At 47.0% G+C, this 17,099-nt stretch overlaps 1 protein-coding gene across 1 annotated transcript in view; it reads right to left on the bottom strand.

Moving 5' to 3' along the window:
• VPS33B (VPS33B late endosome and lysosome associated) overlaps positions 1 to 17,099 on the bottom strand; it is an 806,019-nt gene that overhangs the window by 179,682 nt on the left and 609,238 nt on the right. The window lies entirely within an intron of this gene.

Raw genomic sequence — 17,099 nt, 5'->3', positions numbered from 1 at the left:
ACTTCACCACGGTTTAGGAGACTTTTAAGGTTTATGTACGGGGTGTAGAGCTATCCAAGCACTCTGGTGTGCTCAAATCGATTAGGGACCGGTTAAAGCGATTAGAACAAACTCTGGAGGGTCTGGAAAGAGCGACACTTACCAATGACGATCCCACACTACAAGCCACGCTAAAAGCCACACTAGAAGAATACTACACTGGAGCCGATAGGGAGGTAAAACTCCTATGTAAATATGCAGTGGCTAGGGTATATGGAGATGGAGAACGCACGGGCACCGCCCTCGCCAATCTAATGAAAGGCCATAGAGCGTCCTCACACCCTGTAGAATTGACTACTGATAGTGGAGAGGTGCTGGCAGATACAGATGCAGTGGCGGAATGTTTTCGGATGTATTATGCGGATCTTTACCAATCATGGTCCAATACCACACAAACTGATATAGTGGAGTATATTAAACTACCCTGGCTACTAGATTATCATAGAGAATACTTGAGGCGTGGGAAATAAGAGCTGCTATTTCCGTGATGCGTCTTGGTGGTGCGCCAGGACAAGATGGACTCACATTGGGGTTCTACAAATAATGCAAGGAATTACTGGTACTGCATTTGCTGACTCTTTTTGGAGAAATGGCTGAAGAGGGCACGATGCCGCCGATAATGTGAAAGGCGCTCCTGGTTGATATACTGAAACCTGGCAAACCCCAAAATAGTTGTTGCTCCTACCACTCGCTCTCATTATTGAACGTCGACAAGAAGATTTTCGCCAAGGTGCTAGCAAATAGATTTACCCCGTTACCGCCAACCCTAGTGGGAGTAGAACAGACAGCTTTTTATACCAGGACGCACTCTTACATATAATCTGCGCACAGTCTTCGGTGCCATACAACATACTGCCCCTGCCGCAATTTTTTTAGATGCTGAAAAAGCATTTGATTCTGTGGAATGGAAGTTCATAATGCAGACTTTGGAGCGAATGGGGATGGGAAGTGTCTATCTAAGCCTAATTAGCACACTATATACGAATCCCACTGCTAGAGTGAGGGTGGGCAACGTGGTTACTGCTCCCCTGGGAATATCCAGGGGCACCAGACAGGGTTTCCTCCTATCACCACTGCTATATGCACTGGTGGCTGAGCTACTGACATATGCACTGCGGGAATACCATAGCAATAGGGGGATACGATTTCCGGGATATAACCTCATCCTATCCTCATATGCAGACAACACTCTCCTGTATGTCAGGGATCCGGCCACTAATGTGTCTCCTGTATTGCGTGAAATAGTACGATTTGGCGAGCTATCTGGCCTTACGATAAATTGGTCGAAGTCTGTGATATTCCCCCTCACTCCAGCGACTTCCCCCAGAAGAATGAAACTTTCCGTTACAATGGTCTACTGACCAGATACGCTATTTGGGTATTCAAATACACAGATTCAGACCTTGCCTTCCGAGAAAATTATGGTCGCGCTATTACTAAATTAGAGGACGACATTGCGCGCTGGATTCGTCTCCTCCTCTCTCTATTGGATAGAATATCATTAATCAAAATGGTTGTCCTACCCTGCTTTCTTTTCCTTTTTATTATTATACCTATATTCCTGCCAGCCCAATTCTTCAAATATCTTTGTTCATTGTTATTTAAATTGGCTTGGACCTACAAACAACCCCGTGCGAGCTGGAAACTCTTGGTTCTCTCTTATTCGATGGGAGGATTGGGTGCACCGGATCTTGATCTTTACTACTGGGCTGCTCAACCCTCACATGCCTATTTCTGGCTCAACCAGCAGACTCCCCCAACGCATCTGCACAGAGAACATGTCACAAACGCCCCAGCCCATTTGGAGACTGCTCTGTTCCACCCGCCAAGTAGAAATACTATTATTCTAGATTCGATTAACGCTACGGTTCATGCATGGCACAACCTTTTAAATAGACAAGCGGCAGCTATACTATACTCACCTAATACCCCTATAGCCTGGTGTGAATGGTTGCCGACTCTAACTTCTCGGAAATGCTAGCAGCATTACACACTCTAGGACTAGACACAATAGGAGACTTCTTCAGTGATGGTAAGGGCAGGGAGTGGTCAGCCCTAGAGAAGGATCCGCAGCCCTCACCACTACCTAAATTTCATTATTTCAGAGCCTGGAGTGCGCTAAGACAGATGCTGGGAGACGAGATGCTGGAGCCTACGGAGGTGCACTCATTCTCCACGTTGATTCAGTCTACATCCCCTAAACGCTTAGTTGCAACATATACTCCCAGACACAGGAGCTGTATAGGGACTGACACAATAAGGCCAGGCTAGAATGGCAGGGAGACTTGGAATTGACCATAGATTACAACATGTGGCGGTTCTGCTGCGAGGCAACTAAACGTATCTCTCTCAATGGCCATCATAGGCTTATACAGTTTAAAATTTTGAACTGCATCTACCATATGTCAATACGCCTTCACAAATATAGGCTCCGTGATGCGTCTAACTGGGAACGCTGCAGAGCCCCCGAGGCTGATTTTTTGCACCTAGCATGGCTTTGCCCACCTATAGCAAACTACTGGATACAGATATTTTCAGAACTTCAGACGATAACACAGGTAGACCTCAGCCCGGACCAGCCACTGGCACTTCTGGGATATTAAAAAAAATATACAGAAACCCATTTGGTGCTTGGTAGACATGGCATTAAGCGAGATTGGCGATACATTGGTCCAGAGGCCCCCCCCCCACATTGAAACAATGGTCCAGAGATATGTTGTATTGCAACACGTAAACAGAAATTTACAGTGAGCTCCTCCCCCCTAGAAGCCGCCTGAAGAACATTTGGAGCATATATGCCACTTACATTGAGACTCGAACTTTAACACAATCAGTAATACCTCCACTGGCAGAGGAGAACCCACTGCCACAATTGACATAACTGTCTTACCTGGTACCTGGCAGCGGTGATATTGAAAGTATGACCTTGTTGTTTTACGGAGAATTACTCGTATAGTAAAGTCAAGCATTGTATGATTTGATTGTTTATCATGATTGAGTATTATCTGAATCTTGGTCAGCAGGAATATTTAAGCTGCTCATGTCTTTATCTTTTCATTGTTATTTTATTGTATGGAGATTTGTCTTTTTTCTATTTTTCTATTCTTTTGATTTTGTCTGTATTGTATTATTGAAATGGGTAAAATAAAATTATAATAAATTAAAAACAATACCTGTGTGTAGCGATTGTCACTGGGTCGGTATGGAGGGAGGTCATCATTTCTAGTATGTTGTACTAACCCTGAGATGGGCCTTTTGCGTCAGCCTTGCACTTATTCATAACGGAGGGCTTCTTCTTCGGCCTCGCCCCTTCTACGGACCGCTCCATATCAGGCCTCAATTGGGGGGAAGTTAGGGAGAGCCAATGTAAGGTAAGGGAACATTTGGCAAGGCGAAGTGTCAAGGAGACAAAGCGTGTACGCACTTTGCGAGGTTAGCAATGCTTGAAAATACCCAGTGAGCATTCCTCCCATGTGTGGATATCGAGGAGCTCTGTGATTTGACGGAGGATGTTCTGTACTGTCTCCCAGTATTGGTGTTGGATTGGGCAGGACCAAAGAATGAGCTGTAGATCTGCGCCTGGGGCCTGACATCCAGGGCAGCTAGCATCTGCCAAGAGGAAAAAAGAATCAATTGATTTGGACTGGAGTGAGGTATGCGTGATGTAACATATAGAGTTATTGACTCTTGAAGTGAGATTTACAGGATACCTGACGCGTGAACTGTAAGACTATTTTCCACTCCTTGTCATGCAGCACACGCCCAAATTCATCCTCCCATTTATGTCTGAGCGTGTTGAGGGAGAGCACGGTCATGGCTTTATAGAGCCAAGTAAGTAAATGATGATCAGACCCCGCTGTTAGAATCTGAAGGACAGGGTGAGTCACAGGTTCAATCATCGTCGCATTCCACAGGGTGTTGTAAGTGTGAGCGAGTCAATGGTGTAAGAGAAACTGCCTGGAGGGTAAACCATACTTGGCTACTAACTGCTTGAATGGGAAAAATTGGCTGTCATGGTAAAGGTCTCATGCTGTGTAGAGCGATCCTTCTGTCCAAGGGACCAGGTTAGGTCTTGTATAGAACCTGGGAAATTTGGGGAGTCCAATCAGGGGTAGGGCTGGGGCATAAGTAAGGGATTTGGGGGACATGCGGTTTATATGCGCCAGACATGAACTAGCCACAGTCCCTTGCATTGGTGGTGAGGTAGGAGGTAGTGTTCTAGGAAGTGGGAAGCGATGGATATCATGGATGTCATCACTCCATCTCTGTTGCAGTTCGCACCAACATATCTCTCGTTAGTCCGTGATACCCACTGCAGTTGAGCCGCGAGATAGTACGCCTCAAAAGACGTTGCTCCCAACCTTTCCCGGTCTGTTGGGAGTTGTAATTTGCTAAGAAGTACAAAACGCTGTCCGTTTTCCCAGATAAGATCGCCCAGTAGGGAATTGAGTTCTTGAAAGAAGGAGCGAGACAGGATCAAAGGAGGTTGGTGAGGTGGTAAAGTAGGGGAGGGAGCATAAATCATTTTGCAAGGGCAATTTTCCATATTGGGGCAAGAGGTAGTGAACGCCAGAATTGCATTTGCGCTTTAATACCTTGTAATGCCGCCCGGAGATTCCCATCAATCATATCCATCGAGGTGTGGTAGAGGCGGATCCTCAAGTAGCACATAGCTGCGCTCTGCTAGCTTATTGGTGTGGAGCCCAGTGTGAGGGAGCGAGATGGCTGATCAGGATTGAGGGGGTGTATCGTTGAGTGTATGGGGTGAAATCCGACATGATGTCCTTCACATAAAGGGCATTGACGTACAGAGAAACCACATGTGTCATGACCTCCAGGAGTATCCCCCAGGAAGAGTCGTTGTATCGCAAGCAGATAGCCAACAGCTCAACTGGCCAAAGAGCAGGGGGTGAAAGGAATAGGCTTGTTTGGTACCCCTACCCACAGGAAATGTGGCACAGATAAGGTGGCCTAGAAAGACCCAGGAGGTCGGATTGGTACATAGGAGGCGTGTGTACGCAAAGAGTCGGGGACCGACACCAATTTGGGTTAGGACCTGAAAAAGGTAGTTCCACATTAGGGAATCAAACGCCTTTTCCAGGTCTAAAATTAAACAAGCCACTCTTAAGTAACGCCCTCCAACTTGGTCCTGTGAGTGGAAAATTCATGAATTCCTACATATGCTGCTCATTCTCTGGAAATCTCCAGCGATAATTAGTGCAATTTTGCAGATCAGTGTTTTGTTAAAAAAAAGGAATTACCTACCTCTGAAGCAGATGCCTTTTGGCATGGGTGTGCTTTTCATACACAATAATATCTTAATACCGGGTGAAAAAAAATAAAGAGTCCAGAGGGAGTTTTTCAAATGTACCCGAGATCGCCTAAATTATGCCATATGTTTTTGTGTAAGGTCTTTGTCAATTGTATATATCTGCATTTTATAGAGTAACACACCCTTATCAGGTGCTTGGAAACTGTCCCTAATACTACAGTATTAGTAAATGTAAATGTAAATTTGTGTATACTTGTAAAGCGCACTGCCGCCCCATCTACGGGCATCCTGGCGCTGTATACCGCTGTGGAACCCATCCTGGCTTTCCCTGTGAGATGCCCCCTCCAGGGCACCCCCAAGGTGAAGCCAGGCATCCCAGCGCTGTTGGGGCCGTTGTGGAGATTAAGCAAGCTATTGCCCAGAGTTGCAGAGTGGGACCCATGATTAGAGTAGGCACCGAGGCGAGAATTATCGAGTCCGCAGACATTGAGCCCAAGACCCTGCCGCGTGGGGAATTGAACCCTGGTCCCGGGCCTTACCTCTGCTTCAGGGTCTGTCGCTTCTAACCAGTGAGCCACACTTCTCCACTAAACAAATACCTCCACAATCCATGCCATGACTGCTAAATATGATGGAATCCAAAGAGACACAGACATTCAGTCTTATTAACAACAGCATTATGAAGCATTCAAAAGATTGCTCCTTCTAGGTGAAGATGGACTAATAAGCACATGCTATTCTATTAATATCATATTAGCATATTTCTGAAGTGTAACATACACACATAGGCAGAGAAGCATGACTTGGGAAACAGAAACTCAGTTCTGACAAATACTCATCAAAGAGCCAAGAATGTATCTTCTTACTGAACAATACACGATCTATTTGCTGTTAGCTGTCAGTCGAAGTGGGGGAGGCTCCAGAGCTTGGTGCCTTATCTATAGAAGCTCCTAGCTGCACAGCCAACATTTATGCATGGTGACTGGTATAGCTATATATTTCTGGACTACAAAACAGGGCTCGAAGTAGTAGTAAATATGCATAATGCATAGTGATTTCAAAAAGAATTACCCTGAAGTCGACCAGTGAATCTGTAGACAACAAAAAGCAGCATTTACTCAGACCAAAAAGCATGAAAACCATAGCATTTTGCCAAACTTGAAGTATATCCGGGGATTTGCTGGGTAAAGACAGATGGAATAATTAACACCTTAAGTAATGAGGCTTTTCCAACCCCAGTGCTTAGCCCTTTTGTGATATTTAGGGTACTTCACGCGTCAGCCTTTATAACCTATTTCCCCATAAAGTATCAGTGCAAATTTGTATCATTTTTTCTAAACTCCTGTGGATTCTAAAGATACCTAGGACCCGATGTAGGTGGCTAAAATACCGGTCGGTAACGGTGAAAATCGGTAAATTTCACCGTAAATGACCGGTATTTAGCCAATTGCAATTTTCGTAATACTGAATGGATTCGGTAATAAGGAATCGGTAAAATAAGGATAACCAGTTACCGATTCCTTATTACCGAATCGGAGATACCGAAATCCCCAAATACCGATTCCATAAATAAGAATCGGTCAAAGAGAAGTACCAACAAGCATTTGCAATGCAATAGGTCTCGCATTAGGAAAGTTTGAGCTATTGGTATTGTAAATGACACATTTTGTATTTATGTGTTGGTTTTGAAAATAGCTAAAATAGCTTTGTCATTTACAATGCCAATAGTTTTAACTTTCGCAAATGTGACACCTATAGCATTTGTAATGCAATGTGTGTTGTATTTACGTGACTTAGATGTATTGATGTTACAAATAACAATGGCTTTTAATTTTTTTAATAATTAATACTTAAATAAAAGGTATTGTAATGTATAATGGCAATAGCTTAAACTTTTGTAAATAACTTTTGTGAAGATTATGTTCAGTGTATTTTATTGTAACGAAAATCCAAGAACAGAAGTGAAAACATTTAACATGTTTTTATGACATTTGTAATAAAGCTTGAAACATTGACAGAACATATTTGAACCAGTTGTTGTTGAATCGTTGCACAGATTGATGCTGTGGTGGCGATGAGTGATGTTGTTTTGGCGACAAGTGATGCTGTTGTAGCGCATAGTGATGCTGTTGTAGCGCATAGTGATGTTGTGGTGCCCCTGAGTGATGCTGTGGTGGTGCTGATTGATGCTATGGTGATGCAATAGATAGAGTGAGTGCGATAGATAGATAGAGGGAGGGAGGGAGGGCGGTAGAGTGAGGGAGGGCGGTAGAGTGAGGGAGGGCGGTAGAGTGAGTGAGGGCGGTAGAGTGAGTGAGGGCGGTAGAGTGAGTGAGGGCGGTAGAGTGAGTGAGGGCGGTAGAGTGAGGGCGGTAGAGTGAGGGCGGTAGAGTGAGGGCGGTTGAGTGGTAGGGTGAGGGCGGTAGAGTGAGGGCGGTAGAGTGAGGGCGGTAGAGTGAGGGTGCTAGAGTGGTAGGGTGAGGGCGGTAGAGTGAGGGTGGTAGAGTGGTAGAGTGAGGGCGGCAGAGTGGTAGAGTGAGGACGGTAGAGTGAAGGCGTGAGGGCGGTAGAGTGGTAGAGTGAGGGCGGTAGAGTGGTAAAGTGAGGGCGGTAGAGTGAGGGCTGTAGAGTGAGGGCGGTAGAGTGAGAGCGGTAGAGTTAGGGTGGTAGAGTGAGGGCGGTAGAGTGGTAGAGGAAGGGCGGTAGAGTTGTAGAGTGAGGGCGTGAGGGCAGTAGAGTAAGGGAGGTAGAGTGAGGGTGTGAGAGCGGTAGAGTGAGGGCGGTAGAGTGAGGGCGGTAGAGTGAGGGCGGTAGAGTGAGGGTGGTAGAGTAGTAGAGTGAGGGCCGTAGAGTGAGGGCATTAGAGTGGTAGAGTGAGGGCGGTAGAGTGGTAGGGTGAGGGCTGTAGAGTGACAGCTGTAGAGTGGTAGAGTGAGGGCGCTAGAGTGGTAGAGTGAGGGTGGTAGAGTGGTAGAGGAAGGGTGGTAGAGTGAGGGCGGTAGAGTGAGGGCGGTAGAGTCCGGCCAAGGAAAACTAACAAAGGAAGCCAAGTATGCATGCAGAGAGGCGAGTGAGAGACTAGCGCTGCCTGCTCCGTAAGCATTAGAAAGAAAAGTGTGTGGCAGAAGTACAGGCTACCTAACTCTTCGCATGCACCCATTCAGATGTTGGCCTCTCAGCGGAGTCTGCCAACTAGACAAAAACGTGGAGGTAGGGCGGTTAACTAATGAGGCAGTAAAAAAAAAGTGCGCTCTGAATTAGTGAGACTGTGGCAGAAGTGCAGGCTACCTGACTCTGAACTATCCCCCAAAGTGGGTCATCACACTGCCCTCCAAAGTCCGGCCAAGGAAAACTAACAAAGGGAGCTAAGCATGCATGCAGAGAGGCGAGTGAGAGACTAGCGATGCCTGCTCCGTAAGCATTAGAAACAAAAGTGCGTGGCAGAAGTACAGGCTACCTGACTCTTCGCACACACCCATTCAGTTGTTGGCCTCTCAGCTGAGTCTCGCAACTAGACAAAAGTGGAGGTGGGGCGGTTAACTAATGAGGAAGTAAAAAAAAAAGTGTGTTCTGAATTAGTAAGACCGTGGCAGAAGTGCAGGCTACCTGACTCTTCGCACGCACCCATTCAGTTGTTGGCCTCTCAGCTGAGTCTGCCAATTAGACAAACAAGCATTGCCAATGTCAGCAAATCTGTTTTTCAAGTAATAATGTATTACAGTCATATTTACAAATTACATGTTATTAGAGGGCAAATGGTAAATCTGGGCAGTGTGGCTGAAGGGAACTGCCTGTCTGAAGTACGGAGGGTTAGAGTGATGCAAAATGAAACCAATACAACTAGCTCGAGTATTTACAATGAAGGCAGATAAATGCTGCGTTTCTTAACAGCTTGCTACGGCTTCATTTCATTGAGCTATATCAAGAGTTGATGTCTAATTTGATGTTAGTGAATGTGTTCACACCTGTAGGATGTCCCAGCTGGCCGTGCTAGGGTTTGACATGTTTACTTATAGATTACAAATAGAAGTCTACAACAATGCTCGTTACAACAAAGAAACACTCGAGTTTGAGAAATTGGGAAATACTGAAAGCCAAACGTTAAACCCATTAAAGCTCCTTACTAGTTTGTTTTCGACAGAATCTGTGGGAACTGGAAGAGATGAACAACAAAATCTCGCAGGGGCAAGCTTTTAGGGGCAGGGGAGCGGATCCCTTTGAAGCACGGCCTAGCGGCCGTGAAGAAGTGTGAACAGCAGGGATGTAAATAGGAGGGGGGAGGAGAAGTGGAGAAGTGAAGCCGAGAAACAGATTGGATGTTTCCGACCCCCCTATGGGCGGTCGCATTCAAATACTGAGGAGATAACCTAAGGTCAAGTGGTCGTGGTCCTAGACCGCTGCGGTGTCGGGTGGACGTAAGTCTGCCCGACATCGTAAGGAGCCCCAATGTATCAACACGTTTTTGCGAGTGAGCGAGCCGGGTGCAAGCCTTACCCGTTATTACATTTGTCAAATTCCTGCAAGCCTTTCATTGGACACAGGCTCTTAAATATGACTGTCTGTGCTCCAGGCCGACGAACGACCTACTGCAGGTACGACTCTGAATTGTGACTGGCTTCACCTCAGCCATAGCACGCTTTCAGAGGCATCAACCAAACATGTGACTGACGGTGTCCCAAAACGGTCTTCTTTTGAGAAACTCTAGGTAAACTTGTGATTCACTGTGCCCTGTTTCTCAGCGCTTCGAGCTACCAGTCAGATTCCTCTTTAGTAGCACAACAGAGTGCTATTGAATAAATATCACACAAGATAACACTTGATAAAGCGTGTTCAGAATAGGGTGGGGTAATGACATCCTAATTGGGTGTTCCCCAAAGGGGTAGTTGGCGTTTATCGCAAATGATAAAATATGACACCCAGAGGACCAGAATTTATCAGATGTGATAAATAGCCCTTATTTCGAGTTTTTTCTCAGAATTGGGAATACCAACTATTTATATGCTTACCACACCAAAATCAGCATATCCCTGTAATCTGCTGGTCTTTTACCCCCATTAAATTACCACAGGTTTGACCTGCCAAAATGTCACAGGGATGAAAATGTTAACACTCCACTTATAATTGAGACTCTGTTGCAGGGATTACAAATGTCCAGGATACTTGACTCCAGTCCCAAAAACATTTCACATTTCTATTAAGCAACATTTGGCAGATTTGTGTACTTTCCAATAAACTTCTCATGTCCTTGTGTTTACTGGACCATCGTGTCCCTGCCAGCACACCCCATCATTGTATTTCAGCCAGTTTTCCCAGTCAAAATTGAAACCAGGGGTGGAGACATTATTGCAGGTAATTACCAGATGTGGCATACTCCGCACAACTCATAGCTCCGTCCTGAATTGTTTGCAATCAAGGCCCGACATGTGTTCCGCTATTCCTGCGCCAGACTGGACTCTCAGAAATTCTAACATATAGGCTCGTCCACGTGGCTATGCCTTTATGCCATCCTTCACAATATGTCCATCGTTCACTCAAAGCACATTGAGGTTCCTGCAGCTCCCACGCACCAATGACTGATGTTACATAAACAACCGGAGTGCTGCTGGACAATGGCGGCGTCCAGCGGCCTTTGACACACGCTGTCACCTCGATGAAAGAGGTGGAGGAGAGCGATATCCCCGCCAGGGAGACGGGGAGAGGGGCGAAGGAAGAGCACTGCACCCCAGGGGGCAATCCACCACTCATCCGGCGCTGGTATCTAGCAGCCAACAAGTCTGGGGCCGCGCCATTTTACCGCAAGGCATGCTGCCGCATAATTCTGCAGAGCGGCAGGAGATACAGGGTCACGCGGTTAATCTGCTGTGCACACTGCAAACAATCAGGTGGCTAATCAGGCTGCACTTCCTTATGGCCCTGGTGTGTGTGTGGTGAACAGTATCACAATAGGACTGTGTACATTTGAGCCAGTGAACCTCCATGTCACAACACAAAGCACAATTATAAAGTGGCGGCCTGTCAAATGTGCACGACGGTGCTGTGTTTAGGCCAAACTGACGCACCAGCAACAGACAAACACAATTAGGGCTATAGGCGATGTTTCAAGCTAAAACAAATGAAGAGCATTCCCAAAGACAACTAAATGCGAGTACCCACAGCACTTGTTCTATTTATTAAGAATGGTGTCTGCTGACTATGCATGGATGAGAAATTAAAGTAAGGATGACAAATACGTTGTGCCACCGTTCAGGGCCCTTATCGGGCCACACTTGGAGTACAGGGTTCAATTAAAGCATTACTCACGATACTCACCTCCCAAAAATCGAATTTCTACCATAGCTTCAGTAACCCTACATAGAAGTAAATTTACAGGTAACCCTGAGACAGAAAAAAGATAAGCTAACACGTGAATATAGACTAACATTCAACAGACTTTCGCTATCCTGTTATCCTGTACTTTGCCATCATCAGTTCATTAATGGACTCACCCTGAGCTGCTCAGGCCCTGGCGGACGCCCTTGACAACCGGTCTGACCGACTGCCGCTGGATTTGCCCTAAAAGCATTACAGCGGCGATGGGGTGGTGTGCGGCCTTACAGAATGTTTGAGCTGCCCCCGGGCTGTTATTTCATGGCCGATAGAGGGCCGGGCTGAAGACCGGAGTGGAGGGGGCCGGGGACGGCCCGGTCGCGGGAGATGCAGGGTCCTTGATGGAGTCACTGACCTGCCTGACTCAGCCGGCTGTGCATACTTCGATGGGCAAGTGAATGGCAACACTACTCCGGCGGCTGTGGACAGTTCCCTGACCTGTCTTGTGAGGTCGGGCCGCGGCGTGTCTGCAGTGTCTTCTCCCTCTGGGCTACAGCCCGCCAGGGGAACGAAGCTTATGCCTACAGGACAATCCCTGGTCTGGGTCTCCAGAGAGTTGGAGACCGCGCTCTTGGGGGCTCGGAAGTGGCAGAGAGCCAGCCATTAATAACAAGGCACGCAGACACCCCCCCGCCCCGCCCCGACTCTTCCCTCTGTCCGATCACTGCTCAGGCCTCCTCTCCAACACAGAGAGGCTGATGTCACTGAAGTCCTGGAGAGCTGCAGCCAATCCCGGCGCAGCTCTCTGATGACGCGGCGGGAATGGCTGAAACTTTGAGCCAACCACAGCGCGGCATGGAGGTGACGTAGGTGGAGCAGGCAACGGCGTCCCGAGGTTCCCGGGCTGCTGGCGGTGCTTCTAATGGCGATCTTCATGCACTCTCACACGGCGGTGAATTTAGGGGGTAAGTTCACACACCATAAGAACCTCGGGCCAGGAGCGGTGATCTTATTACGTACAGCGCTTTCCCTGCAGCACTTCCCAGTTCTAAATATGCAGACTCCACCCTCCGTGCGTGTGTGTGTGTGTGTGTATGCATGCGTGTGTGTATGCATGCGTGTGTGTATGCATGCGTGTGTACCTGCCTGTGTGTGCCTGCGTGGGTGTATGTGTGTGTGCGCGCATGCGTGAGTGTGGCTGTGTGTGATTGAGAGAGGCTGCGAATGCGAGGCAGGGGATGTGCACGGCGCCGTGCGCGCCCACGAGGAGGAATCTGAGACAGCGAGGCTCGTGCCTGAACGCTGTCTCACATTCCCCCAAACACGCCGACAAAAGGTCCTTCGCTACGCTTCGCTACGCTCGACCTAAAAATCGGTAATACCGAATTTCATGAAATTCGGAATTTAAGAGTCGGTAATTACCACTGACTCAAAGCAGTTGGTAATCATGTGCACAGCATTTAAACAGCCCCAAAATGCAACAGTCTCAACACAATGGCGGACCTCTACGTTAATGCAAGGCGGCTATGACTACAGGCAGCAGGAATGAGGATCTGGAGAAGGGAGGAGCGCATATACAGACAGCGCATCACACTAATTCAACTCACTGAGGCAGAAATTCATGAAAGGCACAGGCTACAGCCCCAAACTATCCTGGTCCTGATATGGGGTCCTGCACCCACTCCTGGAGCATCGTACACCAAGGACGCACGCTATAACACCACATGTGCAGGTGCTCTGTAGCCTCCACCTATTAGCATCAGGAAGTTACCAGGGGGTGATAGCTGCGGCAGGTGGTGTGTCGCAGAGCTGCCTGTCTCGGTTCTTTAACAATTTCCTGGATGCCATGATGCAAAGGATGCATCACTACATATGCTTCCCCATCACACAGGCCGAACTGCAGAAAACAAAAACAGACTTCTACCAAAAGGCACCGTTCCCGCATGTTATAGGGTGCATTGATGGGACACACATACCGATCTGCCCACCTGCAGCCAACTAGTACATCTACCGTAACAGAAAATCCATCCACTCCATCAACGTGCAGGTCATCCGTGATGCGGCCAACATCATCACTGACATCATTGCAAAATTTCCTGGGAGCACCCATAACTCCTACATATTCCGCAACAGTGGGATATACACAAGTCTGGCTGGGGGAGAATTTGGAGAAGGATACCTGCTAGGTAAATCACTGCGACACACCCTGATGTATACTGCTGATGAATGTGTTGGTGTTTGTTATTAATGGCACTTTCTTTCTCACCTAGGTGATAGCGCATATGCCGTGCGGGCATTCATCCTCACTCCTTATCTGAACCCATCAACCCCAAGTGAGAGACGATATAATGCTGCGCACAAATCAACACGCAACATGGTGGAGCGGACGTTTGGACTGTTGAAGAGTAGGTTCCGCTGCCTCCACAAAAGCGGAGGCACCCTTCAGTACCGACCCATCATCTGCTGCAAGATCATTGCTACATGTGCTATGCTGCATAACCTGGCAACTAAGAAAGGGACAGCAGTCGATTTGACCGACTCTGAGGACGATGACCATGACTGTCCACAGCCAGAGCCCAGCGAAGCAGGAGCAGCACCAGCACCAGATGGGAGACAAAGACGGGTTGAGATTAAACAGAACTATTTCTAGGTAAGTAATGAGACACAGCCAGTAATTCTGTGCGAGTGACGTAGTTTAATAGCATGTCACTACGCCACATCATGAAGGGCTTAACATAACAGTCCCAATTCCAAACAGCCTACAAAGCCGTCATGGGTTAATTCACCCATGTATCAAAAACAAGTGTGCCTGGCATTACCTCCTGCGCTCACGCACAACATTGCTGCTTACTCTGTGTACACTGTCCTCACTGGCAATATGTCCTGTGCCACCACTTTGCCGTCCGCTGCGCCTCCTGGGCTCTGTAACAGGGGGCGTTTCACTACTGCGGCTATTTGTCTCCTCACTGTCCGCCACATCACCTGCACCAGTATTGGCTGTCTGATTATTTTATAGAACTTCAAGTGCAGTGGTCAGTATCACCAGCCCCCTTGCCACATCCCGGCTGCAGTGTGCCATCTCCTCCTGCATGGCCACCGAGCACCTGCAGAGCAGAGAAGTGGCAGTGGAGAGGCGGTTCACCGCCTTGGTGTAGTTCTCCATTTTATGCCTTTCCCTGCGCCTTGCCATTCTGTTATCGTCCATCTTGCTGCACAGCGGCCTCACTGAGTCGGACATGTCCCTCATGCCCTCAGCCATATCCCTCATTCCCTCAGCCAGTGTTGTGTTCATTGTACAGATGCCCTTCACTGCAAGTGTGCTGTCATGTGCCCCATCTGCCGCTGAACTGATCTGATTGCCTTTTCTTGCAGGTGCTGCACCTTCAACATGTTGAGCTCCAGACCTGCATAGAAACTCTGATCCTCACCCTGCGAAGGTGGACTGTGTGCCCTAGCCCTGCGGCGTGTGGCACCTGTGTGTGGTCGCTCTGTGGGGACTGTGTACCGGCATTAGTGCCATCGTCTGGCACCGTTGGCTGTTCTTCCCCCCTGCAGTCCTCGTCGGACAACTCCATCTGTTGGAGGCTGGCAACTGCATGCCTCCTGGGTCTTGGAGATGATGGCGTTGGTGACGCTGCTGGTGATGCCGGTGTTGATGCCGGTGGTGGTGGTGTTGATGGTGGTGGTGTTGATGGTGGTGGTGGTGTTGTGGTGTGGCCCGCAGGCGAAATGACATCCTTCTCCTCCGCTCTATCTCTCCGGGGTGCCTTTACTGCCTTGCCTGGCACAGCCCTCCGCGATGTCTCGCCTGTGGAGACAGATTGTTTATTAGTTCACTTGTCTGGCAGCATTTGCATACAAATAAATTTCATGTCTGCCAATAAATCTGACTGTCCTCTGCTTGCTTATCGCTGATGTGCATCACATGTCTTTGGGTTCAGTGGGCTGACTGTTATGATTGGTGTTACACTGACTACATCTCCCATAATGCATTGGTAGTGTTTAGTAAAACCTGTACTGGAGTGGGATTCACACTGCCTCATTGGGGAATGGGGTTAGGGAGTGGGGGGCGCAGCTTGATGTGCATGCATCTTACCTTGTTTGGTTGCAGCTCTGGCTGAGCTGTCTGCATCCCCGATGTTGCTAATACTCTCAGGCTCACTGGTGGACTCCACAAGCAGTTTCAGGGCAGTCGGTGCAGGTGCTCTATTTTTTCCTCCTCCTGTCAGGTTGGCTTGCTTTTTCCTTTCAGACATCCTCTTCTTCGTCATACTCTTCTTTTTTAGGTCGTTCACGTCACGGTGGGTCACACCTATGGAATTAATGAGGTCCTGGATTCCAATCCATATTTTTCTTTTTTGTGACTCAGGCACTTGTAGTGATTTTTTACCAAATAGCTTGGTGTGTTCCTCCTCAATTAGAATCTCAAGCTCCCTCTCACTAAATTTAAGTTTTCTTTTCCTTTCTGCACCATCAGTTTCCATGTCCTGGCTGTCCATTCTGGTGTTTGATGTCAGGTAGTAAAGTTGCTCCTGTTTGTCCTTCTCTGCTGCCTGCCCCCTCCAATAGAATCTGGTTGGGTGTGGCCACTTCCTTGTTGGGAGTAAATAGGATGCACAGGATTGGCTGATTCCTCAATTGCAGGAATTTTGAATTACCGATTCGGTATTTACCGATTCGGTAATTAAAAAGCGGTAATACCGATCGGTATTAAGGATTCGGTATTTCTTTTCCGAATTTTACCGATTCGGTAAAAATGTCCACATTTTTACCTACATCGGAAATACTGATTTCTTAATACCAAATCGTTAAAATTCGGTATTAAGAAATCGGTATTTCACAATTACCTACATCTGGCCCCTAGAGTTTTAGGACTCCCACAGCAAATAGATAAAATATACCTTCATTTTGTTTGGGGGAAATACGGGAAAAATGTTGTACAAGAAAGCATTTTTGTTGTTGTAAAAATCACATCAATAGATTTTCTGTACTATAAACACCATCTTTCCAGCTTTCAGGAACAAGCATAGTTGCATCAAAAAAATTTCATCACAGTTTTAGCATGTTTCTAAGTAGTAGTTTATTTTTCCAAATTGTGAGGGTTTCAACTAACTTATGGACGTTTGTGGTAGAAAAAGGTGTGAAACTCATGGGTGATGCTGGAAAGCTATACATTTCTGAAAGTAAGCAACATTCTGCATTCAGCAAGGGGTAATCTGTGTAGATATCTAAACGTTTCCTAAAGAAACTCATTGATGAAATAAAAAATAATGAAAATAAGTGGAAAAAGTTGAATTTGATGATGTTTCCATCTGCAGTTTCTTTGTCACAATGACCGATAAAAACAACATACTGTTATATCCATCAGACTCTTCTGGTCACAAGAATTTGTAGGTTTTCTAAAAACATGTGATACACATTATAATCTGCAGCTTAATTTCATTATGTACAAACCATGAATCGATTCATATGATAAAATATA

This window comes from Lissotriton helveticus, chromosome 3_1, assembly GCF_964261635.1.
Source record: "Lissotriton helveticus chromosome 3_1, aLisHel1.1, whole genome shotgun sequence".
In the NCBI taxonomy this organism is placed as follows: domain Eukaryota; kingdom Metazoa; phylum Chordata; class Amphibia; order Caudata; family Salamandridae; genus Lissotriton; species Lissotriton helveticus.
This window is presented reverse-complemented; position numbering and strand designations above follow the sequence as displayed.